The sequence below is a fragment of the Rhamphochromis longiceps genome, linkage group LG9 (genome assembly GCF_057381845.1).
Source record: "Rhamphochromis longiceps isolate RC_006_pf linkage group LG9, R_longiceps_female_GT1.1, whole genome shotgun sequence".
NCBI lineage: Eukaryota > Metazoa > Chordata > Actinopteri > Cichliformes > Cichlidae > Rhamphochromis > Rhamphochromis longiceps.
This window is the reverse complement of record NC_140565.1, coordinates 30,723,188-30,735,950: the sequence shown is the minus strand read 5'-3', so window position 1 is coordinate 30,735,950 and position 12,763 is coordinate 30,723,188. Positions and strand designations below refer to the sequence as shown.

At 41.3% G+C, this 12,763-nt stretch overlaps 1 protein-coding gene across 1 annotated transcript in view; it reads right to left on the bottom strand.

Moving 5' to 3' along the window:
* LOC146662535 (uncharacterized) overlaps nucleotides 1-12,763 on the bottom strand; it is a 31,887-nt gene that overhangs the window by 10,596 nt on the left and 8,528 nt on the right. The gene's annotated exons all lie outside the window — the stretch shown is intronic.

Genomic DNA, 12,763 nt, shown 5'->3' with positions numbered 1-12,763 from the left:
TATAAATATTGCTCCTTTTTGTTGGTTGAGTCTGATATTGATTGTATGTACTATTCCATATCCTTATAAAAAAGCAGAAATATGGTGTTTTATTAATAAACTTACATTTATGGATAGAAAATTTAGCTAAACGTATTAAGAAATGTATTATAAAAACATTTATCATTCTTCCTGGTGAACTTAAAGAAACAGAATAAAAACATTTTCCCATCATTAAGAAAACTCCCTTAAAATATGGACAATAACAAAACTGCTAAATTCTTCCAGAATCTCTGTGTAGAGGAACAGTACCAAAAAAGATGTGCTACAGTTTCTGGATGATCCCCACAGAAAGTTCAATTAGTATTTATGTGTCTTTTAAATGTTACCATATAGTGACTGGCTGGGTAACATTTATGAAGAATTTTACATGAGATTTCCTTCACCTTGTTTACAATTAGATATTTATGGGATCATCCAGACTGTCTTTCAGGTGATATCTGGAACATGTTGGTTCCAGTAAGATATTATATATATGGGAGAGACACGATATCTTCTTGGAATAAACTACGTATTCTCTTATTGCTGTTACCAAGTTCCTGTGAAAAGCACATTTTTCCCACTGCTGACTCAGCTGGATCAGGGAGAGTGACTGAGGTAGATATTGAACTGTCAGTGTTTTTATATAACATTAAAGTACCTGAGGGTATGGCACCAAGCACCATTGAGAATTCCCAAACACTGATGGGAAATTATATGGTGTAAGGAATTCATTGTAAGTAAGTCGTACTCCCTCTTTATTAACCAGCTGAGCCACCAATTGACCCTGTGCACGAGAAAATGCTAACTTCCTGGTTTGAGACCGGATGTGGGGTTGTACATTTCCGGTAGCTTTACCTTGTGGTCAATCGCTACTGCGAAGATATACTCCAAAATCATGTCCAAAGCTCGAAAACGGAAAGATCACGTTAAGTTACAAAGAGCAGAAAGTGGGAACACTTGCCACTGTTGTGTCATAAAAAAATCTAATGATCAATTTTGACGTTTAAAGAGTTTAGATCGATCAGTTGTTTACATCACTCAACACAAGAAGAACTGGATCACTACAGCAGAAGACACATCGTCCACATTCAGAAGCACATCTCTGTATAGTGACTGGTCTTATGATTTAAACAGGCAAATGTTCAGCATTCAAACTACAGGTGAAGAATAGTCAAACCAGATGTTTCCCACGTTATGTTGATATCAGCTAGTCAAGTACACACCTACACAGCATGTTAACAAACCGTGAAAAAAAGCCACACAAAAAACGAATGATTGCCGGTAAGGGTTTCTGTACATAAGTATTTACGAAGGGTATGTTGTGACTGACCTTCAAAATTACAGTGGTCCCTCGCTATAACGCGGTTCATCTTCCACCTCGCTGTTTCACAGATTTTTTTAGTGAAAGTTTGCACGTTTTTTTACGTCACATTGTGTCCTGTGTCCTGATCACTGCAGACGATCTCCTCCGTGACGTCTCTCCTGTACAGAACAGAATTGCTGCATCGATCACCATGGGCTGGACGGATTTGATTTGCATTCTTCAAGAAGAGTGGTGTCATCAGCTTGCTGGCTGATGATGAGCTCCTTATCAGCTATGGTGATTCCTTGTATAACAGGTCAAATCTCGGGGTGGAGCCGTTAGTCATTTTAATTGAGCTATTGCCATTTGTGTGCAAGGTTTTGAAGCTTTACAGAAAAATGCTGAATTTTTCCAAAGACTGGAAAATAAATGGATGTTCAATTATATCAAAAGCCTTTTAAAAATCCAGGAAGAGAATGAAGCTATTGTCAGATACCAAATCAGAGTAATCAAGTAGATCCAAAACCAGTCTAATGTTATTAGAAATGTGTCTATTTCTCATAAAGCCTGATTGTGTCTCATCGATAATTGTGTCCAAGAACTCTTTAATTCTGTTAGTAAGTACTAAAGCCATAATCTCATAGTCATTATTGAGCAGACAGACGGGTCTCCAATTATCAATAAGAAGTAAGTCTTTGTTTGGCTTTGGAATAAGTGTTATGAGACCCTGAGTAAGAGTAGGAGGGAGGGTGTTATTCTCCATACTTTCTATGAAAACCTGCAGTAAGAACGCAGCCAGGAGATTAGAAAATGATTTATAAAACTCTGCAGTTGAACCATCTGTGCCAGGAGATTTGTTGGCCTTAAGTGCAGAAATAGAATTACAAACTCCCTCCACAGTCAGAGGGCTGTCACAGAGACTTCTATCTTCCACAACAATAGTTTTTAGGTTTTTAATATTATTGAGAAACAGTGTTGAGACATCCTCATTATAGTTTGAGTTGTACAGTTTAGTATAGAATTTGGCACAGAAATGTGAAATTTCTCTAGGCTTGTCAGAAACAATGCCATTAATATTTAGTTGGTTTTGGATCTGTATTTGTCAAGCCTGAAAAAGCAGAATTTTGTTCTCCCTCCTCCAGCCACCTCTTCAAGGTTCAAGGTTCAAGGTTCAAGGTTCTTTATTATTTGTCACATGCATAGTTATACAAGTATAACACACAGTGAAATGTAGTCTGACACGCTCCTCGACATGTGCAAAAATGGGGGGGGGGGGGGGGTGTAGAGCCCATTGAGTTTGGCTGGTTCGCCAAACTCAATGGGGATGTGGCGTACAACACTAGAGGCCAACTCCAAGCCCATAGCACAAGTTACCATCAAGTGCGGGATCTACCAAGGAGATGCTCTGTCCCCACTGCTGTTCTGCATAGGCCTGAACCCCCTCAGTGAGATCATTAACAAGACTGGCTACGGATACCGACTACGGAACGGAGCAGTTGTCAGCCACCTCCTGTACATGGATGACATCAAGCTGTATGCCAAGAGTGAACGAGACATCGATTCACTGATCCACACTACCAGGCTATACAGCAATGACATTGGAATGTCGTTCGGACTGGAGAAGTGTAGTCGGATGGTAACAAAGAGAGGGAAGGTAGTCAGAACTGAGGGGATTGAACTACCAGAAGGCAACATTGCAGACATAGAGGACAGTTACAAGTACCTGGGGATCCCGCAGGCAAATGGGAACCATGAAGAGGCCGCTAGAAAGGCTGCAACCACCAAGTACCTGCAGAGGGTCAGGCAAGTCCTGAGGAGTCAGCTGAATGGTAAGAACAAGATCCGGGCCATCAACACATACGCCCTGCCCGTGATCAGGTACCCTGCTGGGGTAATAGGCTGGCCAAAGGAGGAGATAGAAGCCACTGACATAAAGACAAGAAAGCTCCTGACCATGCATGGAGGGTTTCACCCCAAGTCCAGCACCCTGAGGCTGTACGCTAAGCGGAAGGAAGGGGGCCGGGGACTGGTGAGTGTCAGCACCACAGTCCAGGATGAGACAAGGAACATCCAAGAATACATTGGGAAGATGGCCCCAACTGACCGAGTGCTCAGTGAATACCTCAGGCAGCAGAAACCCAAGAAAGAGGAGGGAGACGAGGAACCATCATGGAAGGACAGGCCCCTGCACGGTATGTACCACCGGCAGATAGAGGAGGTGGCTGATATCCAGAAATCCTACCAGTGGCTGGACAAAGCTGGACTGAAAGACAGCACAGAGGCACTAATCATGGCAGCACAAGAACAAGCTCTGAGTACAAGATCCATAGAGGCTGGGGTCTATCACACCAGGCAAGACCCCAGGTGCAGGCTGTGTAAAGATGCCCCAGAGACTATCCAGCACATAACAGCAGGGTGCAAGATGCTAGCAGGCAAGGCATACATGGAACGCCATAACCAAGTGGCCGGCATAGTGTACAGGAACATCTGTGCCGAGTATAACCTAGAAGTCCCGAGGTCAAAATGGGAGATGCCCCCAAGGGTGGTGGAGAATGACCGAGCTAAGATCCTGTGGGACTTCCAGATACAGACGGACAAAATGGTGGTGGCTAACCAACCGGACATAGTGGTGGTAGACAAACAGAAGAAGACGGCCGTAGTGATCGATGTAGCGGTTCCCAATGACAGCAATATCAGGAAGAAGGAACACGAGAAGCTGGAGAAATACCAAGGGCTCAGAGAAGAGCTCGAGAGGATGTGGAGGGTGAAGGTAACGGTGGTCCCCGTGGTAATCGGAGCACTAGGTGCGGTGACTCCCAAGCTAGGCGAGTGGCTCCAGCAGATCCCGGGAAAAACATCGGAGATCTCTGTCCAGAAGAGCGCAGTCCTGGGAACAGCTAAGATACTGCGCAGGACCCTCAAGCTCCCAGGCCTCTGGTAGAGGACCCGAGCTTGAAGGATAAACCGCCCGCAGGGGCGTGCTGGGTGTTTTTTATACATACATATAGTATATACACTGGGTGAATGTGCAGTAGTAGCAGCAAGCAGGTGAATTCTGTACATTAATATGAATAGACATCTGACTATTTTACAGGATAGACAATATAAACATATTTAAAATTGAAGGAATTGAAATGTACATTGTGCCTTGGTTTAGTGTCTGGAAGAGTCCTGTCTCAGTCAATTATAGATGATGTGAGAGGGCGGGTGTGTGTGTTTAGGGCACGGATGGCTTGGGGATAGAAGCTCCTCTTGAGTCTCTCTGTCCTTGCCCGGAAGATGCGGAACCTTCTACCAGATTGCAGAAGTTGGAACAGTTTGTTGCCAGGATGGGACGGGTCCTTCAGTATCTGCGCTGCTCTAGTCTGGCATCTCCTGGTGTAGGTGTCCTGAAGCGGGGGGAGAGCAATCCTGCAGCAGCGTTCTGCTGTACGGATCACTCTCTGGAGAGCTTTTTGGTCCTTCACACAGCTGTTCCCGAACCACGATGTCATGTCCTGTGTGAGGATGCTCTCCACAGCGCCTGTATAGAAAATCCTGAGGATCTTTGGAGAGACCCTGAACTTCCTCAGTTGTCGTAGGTGATACAGGCGCTGCCTAGCCTTTTTGGTCTGGACCTGAATGTGGGCAGACCATGTCAGGTCTGAGGAGATGTGAACACCGAGATACTTGAAGGACTGCACCCTCTCCACTGGAGCTCCATTGATGATAATGGGCTTGTAGTCTCTGTGCTGACCCCTTCTGAAGTCCACCACCAGCTCCTTGGTCTTGCTGGCGTTCAGCTGGAGGTGGTTGTCCTGGCACCACGATGCCAGATTCTTCACTTCATCCATGTAGGCCGCCTCATCGTTGTTGGAGATGGCACCCAACACCACTGTGTCGTCAGCAAACTTCACAATGGTGTTGGAGCCGTGGGTGGCCACACAGTCTGAAGTGTAGAGGGAGTAGAGCAGTGGCGAGAGGACACATCCCTGAGGTGCTCCTGTGTTGATGGTGATGCTGTTGGAGAAGCACCTGCCCACCCTCACCACCTGAGTTCTGCCAGTGAGGAAGTCCAACACCCATGCACACAGACGGCTGTTAAGTCCCAGATCCCTCAGCTTTGTGAACAGTCTGCAGGGCACTATTGTGTTAAACGCTGAACTGTAATCAACAAACAGCATTCGCACATAGTTACCCTGTTTCTTGTCCACGTGGCTGAGAGTGGTGTGTAGGACGTGGGCGATGGCATCCTCTGTGGATCTGTTGGATCTGTAGGCAAACTGCAGCGGATCTGTGGTGTCTGGGATGGAGGAGGAGATGATGTTCTTCAGCAGCCTCTCAAACACCTTCATTACTACCGAGGTCAGTGCAACTGGCCGGTAATCGTTCAGGGATGAGGGTTTGCTGTTCTTGGGCACAGGGATGATGGTGGATCTTTTGAAGCATGTGGGGACCACAGACTTCGCCAGGGACTCGTTGAAGATGTAAGTGAACACACCTGCTAGCTGGTCAGCACAGCAGCGCAGCAGACGGCCGGTGATGCCGTCTGGCCCCGCCGCTTTCCTTGTGTTCACTCTCCTCAGTGCCGCTCGGACGTCATGCTCCGCGATGCTGGTCACCGGTCTCACGCTGATGCCGTCACTGTCCTCGGTAGTCAGGCGGTAGATAGCATTAGCCGCCTGGCTAACCTCGAAACGGGCGTAGAACCGATTCAGCTCGTTGGTGAATCTTCCTGGATCTTACATAAGCACCCTCAGCCTTGCATCGATATAAACCGTCCAATTTATTTTGAAGGTCTAGTAAAGTTAATTTATCTTCCTCTGAGATTTCTTCTGGGGATTTCTGGTAATAAGAGGCAATTTTGCTGATCACTTCTTCCTCTTCAGCTTTTCTTGATTTAATAATTTGACTCCCATATCTTCTCAAGAATTTGCATGCTTCAAATTTAAAAAGTTCCCAATTGGTACAAAAGGACTTCTCTGTGTTAGCTTTATTCCATAATGAGCCATTAATTTATTAATCTGCGTTCTAACCATTTTATCTTTTAGTAAGGAGTTATTCTTTATTTCTTCTAAGGAGTCAAGTAATTTATCATTTTCAGATTTATTATTGTAACCATATATATTTGTTGTTTGCAAAACTTTTGCATATGATTTTAAAATTGTCAATTAATATTTGCATTTAAAATTATGAAATGTGATTCATTAAACATGTTTGTGGTTGTTACAGTAAAATATATAATATATTTTATGTTTTTGTCTGATTTTAGATCAATTGTGTCAGTACATTATGTCAAAATGAAAACATAACTGTAAATTCAGACACTTGAGGTTGTGCTGAAAAGAATGATGCCAAACAAGGCAAAGTAAATCGTTTGTAAAGGTGAAATATGGAGGTAAAATCAAAAGTAGTTAAAAATGGCCAATTATCCCCTGGAGCCCAGAGGGTTAAACGTATTTTAAAGTAACACAATAGTTACTCTTCAAGTAATTCATTACTTTCAGAATCTTGTAACTCAGTTACTAACTAAGTGACTTATTTGAAGAAGTATCTAGTAACTATAATTAATTACTTTTTCAAAATAACTCGCCAACACTGTTTATAAGGAAGTGAATCATTCGCAGGATTTGTGGAGTGTTCTGATGGTGAGAGATAGCAAACCACAGATCGTTCTATTGAGAGATATGGAGCCAGAGAGGCAGAGGAGAGGTTCTGTCATGTGGGAGTATTTTTGGTAGATTTTGGTCAGTTTTGGTTGGGTTTGCCAGCTTTGTGTTCTTGTTATTTGTTTGTTGCGTGTTTATTTTATCTAAAAATGTAAAAACCTTAAATTGTCAAAAATCTGCTTTTCATAATATAAATATCATGAAATAACTTTACAAAGACTTCCATTTGACTCTTTACATTTAATGTAATAAAAAATATATTTTATTTATAAAGTAATCTTAAATGTTATTCTACAAATGTGCAGCAATTTAATATGTTTATTCTTTTTAGCTGATAGTCTGTGAAACCCAGGACGACCAGATACCTGCATCTCTACCAGTTTCTGTGCACTCCAGCCTCTTTTGAGAGGGGTTTCTTTTTTTAAGGCAGGAGAAATTACTCCATGAAAACAAGCAGACTCGGCCATCACACAGTGGAACAAATTCTCTTCTTAAATAAAAATGAAAACGGGTTACCTTAAATGCATTATGTTTTTAATTTGCAAGTTTCAGTCCAGCTGTCCAGTGATTAATTGTATTCAAAAGGACTTCTCCCTGTGACTTTGTCTTTAATAGCATTTAATGAGTGGTCTTCACAAAAACTGCTTCTTCACTTAGTAGTTGTCAATAGGGATGGGTATCGTTTAGGTTTTATCCGATACCAGTACCAAACTGATACCTTTGACACGGTGTCGGTACCTAAACGGTGCTCAAACCGGTGCTTAACCCTCCTGCCATCCTTTAAAAAACTCACACCCATCACCCTAGGGACCATTCTCAGCCACGCCATAAAAAGACCATATATCCATATTTTATTCCACTTTAAATTAGCCAACCTTGTAAAACTACTTCTCCCTGAAATATTCATGTAAAGTTTTAATTATATTTTCGTTGTTTTAACCCTTCAAATCCCAGTGTTATTACATGAGCGCCCTGTGTTATAAGCCCCAAAAACCAAAAAACGAAACTAAATATTTCCACAAAAAACCAGTTGAAGTAATATGTGATTGTCATTATAAGTAGGCCTTTAGATGGACCAAAGATTGGCACCAACATACATTTTGACCTGCCATTATTTTTTTTGCATTTTTTTTGCAATTTAAAAATTAAAACTTCAAGGCCCTGAGTCTTCATTGACATCCAAGAAAAGAAGAAAAAATAAAATCATATGATGATAATTTGGGGTTGAAAAATAGTGTTTATAATGGAAGTCAATGGGCAGAAAATGGTCCCCAGGGTGATGGGTGTGGGGATTTCTGCTGCTCAGCCATTTTAGGCTGATTTAAGGAATTCACACTAGAATATTAACATTGACAGGTAAAAACTATCCTGTGGCAAGTTTGGTTATATTCCACTGAACACAGTGGAAATGGCAGCCATTTAACACATAGCAGTGGCACAAAAAGGTCCCAAGAAGGCAGGAAGGTTAAAGAATGAAGAACACACACTTTGTCCAAAAACCTCTCATGTTTAGCTGTTTTCCACTTTTTCTTTGGTCATTTTAGCTTTTTTGGCCAGGGTGAAGTATCTGCCATCAAACAAGAGACAGCCGCATGTAACTACTACGGTGTTTGCTAGTTCACCCTACATGCGTTAATTTAATAATGTGGTTAGCCTACTCAATGTAAATTACACACAAACAACATTAAGCTACTCACACAGAGAAGAACGGCTGCTGCTGCTGCCATCATCATCTGTCATCTATGTGCAATAACTCAACTGTATATACATAACCCTATTTATTACATATTACTTACGGCTTGTATATTGTACATTTTATATATATATATATGTTTTTCCCTATGTTAATACTGTCCATATGTACATAGCGCTGCAGAACTGTACCTCCCCCCCAGGATGTTTACACTGAGATGCTCTGTATCTCATTGTACAACTGTATACTGACAATAAAGGCATTCTATTCTATTCTATTCTATTCTATTCTATTCTATTCTATTCTATCATTTCTGCTACACTGGCAGGGCTAGGGGCCAGGACTCTCCTCTTCGGGTTTTTGGGGGATGTTGCTAACTCCGGGTCCGATAACAGGCAAACCACCCGCAGTAGATGTGCACGGTGTGAGGTCTCACACAATACGATACATTTCTCGGCTTTTAAAAACCTGCTGTGCATCGACAGGTGTTTCATCAGATTGGAGGCGTTACCTCCTTTGACAGTATCAGCTTAAAGCACTTGTCGCAAACTGCTGAGTTTGCATCTTTTGCTGTGAAGTACAGCCAGACGTTTGACCGCTTCGCCTTGGGCATTTTTAATCTGTAGCTCTGCTCTAAAAGAATGTACGTACCTGGGCCCGCCTACTACGCTTGCAAAGGTAAAATGATTGGCTAAAATCCAAAGAGTATGACATCTCAGGAAAAAAAAGCACCAAAATAAAGCACTGAAATGTGCGCTGCTTTTCGGTCTGGTTACTACCATTTATGTCAGAACTGGTGCCATCATGGCACCAGATACCGGTACCCATCCCTAGTTGTCAACAGACCTTAAACTAGAGGTTTAAGATTACCATTTCGTAATCTTTAAAACAAACCTCAACACAGTGAAATGAAGTTTCTATCAATAGTTATTTAAACTAAATTAGGCAGCTGTATAAATTTGGGCACCCCAACAGAAAATTTACATCAATATTTAGTAGATACTCCTTTTGCAGAAATAACAGCCTCTAATTGATTCCTATCACTTCCAATGACAGTCTGGATTCTTGTTGAAGGTATTTTGGACCATTCTTCAATTTGTGACTCTGCTCTTACTTTGGATGTTCATATCAAATCTCTGTTTCAGTCCTGCTTCTATTATTTAAGACACATTTCTCAAATCTCTTTATTTGGTTTTCCAGTGTTCTTTATCATAAAGGCAACTAAGATTCAAATATAAATGATTACATATATACAATAAGAATTAAACAAAGTAAAAACAAAACAAAAAAGGCAACAACAAACAACGAAAGAACGTTGGACAGAGGATGCTATTTATCGAACTACCAATGAGGCTCAGTGATCTTTTATATCTGTACAGTATTGAAGAGATCTATAAAAGGTTGCCAGGTTGAATGGAATTCCTCCAACCTCCCCTTTAGTAGGAGTTTAATTCTTTCCAGCTGCAAGTGTCTCAATACATCTTGTATTAACGCTGATGTGGTAGGAGGCACCTTTTGTTTCCAACTTAGTAGAATCAAACGGCCTGCCAGCAGCGTAAGACACATTTCTAAATCAAGCCCTATTGTATCTCGTTCTGAACTGGAGATTGTTATTCATGCATTCATTTCATTCACTAGGAGGTCCCTGCGATCATGTGATCAGGGCCTACTGGTTATTCAATATACAAAGCTGAGAACCAAGGGAGACAGAGCTTTTGACTGTGAAACTCTTCCTCGGAGTTTAAGATCTGTGCAGTCAGTGATCTCTTCTAAAAAACAACTAAAACACATCTTTTTAGAATTGCATTTTGTTAACTTTTAACGTTTTATACTCTGTCATCCCCAGAGATGGGCAGTAACGCGTTACTGTAATCTGATTACTTTTTTCAAGTAACGAGTAAAGTAAGGGATTACTATTGCAAAAACGGTAATTAGATTACCGTTACTTTCCCGTAGGAACGCTGCGTTATTGCGTTAGTAAAACCGTGATTTTTTTGCGAGAATGTCTCATGATAGTGACGTAAGCGAGTGTGACGTTCGTGACAACAGCTGTCTGCAGATCAACAATGGATAATATCGAGTGCGGGAGAGAGTATGAGCATGCAGCGTTTAAAGCTTGGAAGTACTGACCTTACTTTGAGTTTGATTCCATAAAAAGTGACAAAAACATTAGAAGAAAACTTCTCTTTACACCGAAAAATACCCTAAACAAGCTCCGAGTGCGCAACGACGTAATGGGAAATTCACAGAGAAACTCGCGGATTCTTCCACTGACCGCTGCGCCACACTTACACCAGAGCACACCTCCGCCTACCCCACTCCTGCTTTACAGGTGAAAAAAGAGCAACAGGGCAGGGATAGCTCAGTAGGTAGAGTGGTGGCCCCATGATCGGAAGGTCGGGGATTCAACTCCACTGAATGGCTACCTTGAGGTACCCCTGAGCAAGGTACCGTCCCTACACAATGCTCCCCGGGCGCTGCATTGGTGGCTGCCCACTGCTTCACTGGGTGAATGGGTTAAATGCAGAGGAAATATTTCCCTATGGGGACTAACATTTACTTTCTGCTGTGTTTTACTTGCATCTATTTGAAAGACTGAGTGCAAACACAAAAAATATTTTATTTTATGTGCTGGAATGTGCAGAAAATAGGTTTAAATGTTAAACTAATTTCTTCAAGTCAGAGAATGGTGCATATAATTTAATTTTTGCTTGATGCATAAAGTTAAAAGATTAAAATGGATAAAACAAGTTTAAAAAAAAGAGACTTTTCCATTTGATTACATTTTGTATGATGGATTATGCAGAAAAAGTAGAATTGGGCTGAGAGATCTATCGCTTTATCACCTATTCAGGTTATAAATCGTGTTTTTTAAAAGTAACTAAGTAACTAAGTAATTAATTACTTTTGAAAATAAGTAATCAGTAAAGTAACGGGATTACTTTTTGGGGGAAGTAATCAGTAATTAGTTACTGATTACTTTTTTCAAGTAACTTGACCAACACTGGTCATCCCTTTGAGAAGTACTTCGTGATCTTTTTACTTACTTAACGTCTGCTTCCTCCATGCATACCGCCTCTTGTCATGTCCAAATAACTCAATTTTAGTTTCATCAGTCCACAGCACCTTATTCTAAAATGAAGCTGGCTTGTCCAAATGTGCTTTAGCATAGCTAAAACGACTCTGTTTGAGGCATGTGCGCAGAAAAGGCTTCTTCTGCATTATTCTCCTATACAGCATCTCCTTGTGCAAATTGTTGCGCTGAATTGTTGAACACAGTGACACCATCTGCTGCAAGATGATGTTGTAGGTTTCATCTTATATTAGTTATTTTATTTTGTATACAGCTACATTTTATACATATCTCACATGCAGCACCTCAGTTTTGCAACTTTCTCATTACTTTAATGGCGACAATGGCCCAGGAGGTTGGGAAGCGCATCTGTAACTGGAAAGTCACCGGTTCGATCCCCGGGCTCTCTGTCCTGGTCGTTGTGTCCGTGGGCAGGACACTTTACTCTACCGCATACTGGTGTTGGTCAGAGGGGCTGATGGCTCGATATGGCAGCCTCGCTTCTGTCAGTCTGCCCCAGGGCAGCTGTGGCTACAACTGTAGCTGCCTCCACCAGTGTGTGAATGAATAATGGAATTGTAAAGCGCTTTGGGTGACTTGAAAAGCGCTATATAAATCCAATCCATTATTATTATTAATTTTTTTCATCCAGTTTAGTTCATCTTCTAGCTGAACATCTTTGTGTTTCTAGATTTCAGATCATGTGTCTTTGTGTTGATGGTTTATGTATTCGTGAAGAACTTTCCAAGTGATTTCTGAATATTTACTTTTACTTCTGACGTCTGTGCCTCCTGGTGTCCTGTGATTGTGACATCATCATGATCAATATGTTGTTACAGCAAATACTAAATAATCACACACACCATTATAAATCTGAACTTAAAGGCTTTTATTGATTTATCTTTCTTCTCAGATTGAAGACAGAATAAAAAAAATTCCAACATTCATATTTAATGACATTTTTAATAAATATAATATATAAGACTGTTTTTAGGTCATATGAATAATTTACAAAAATAATCAAC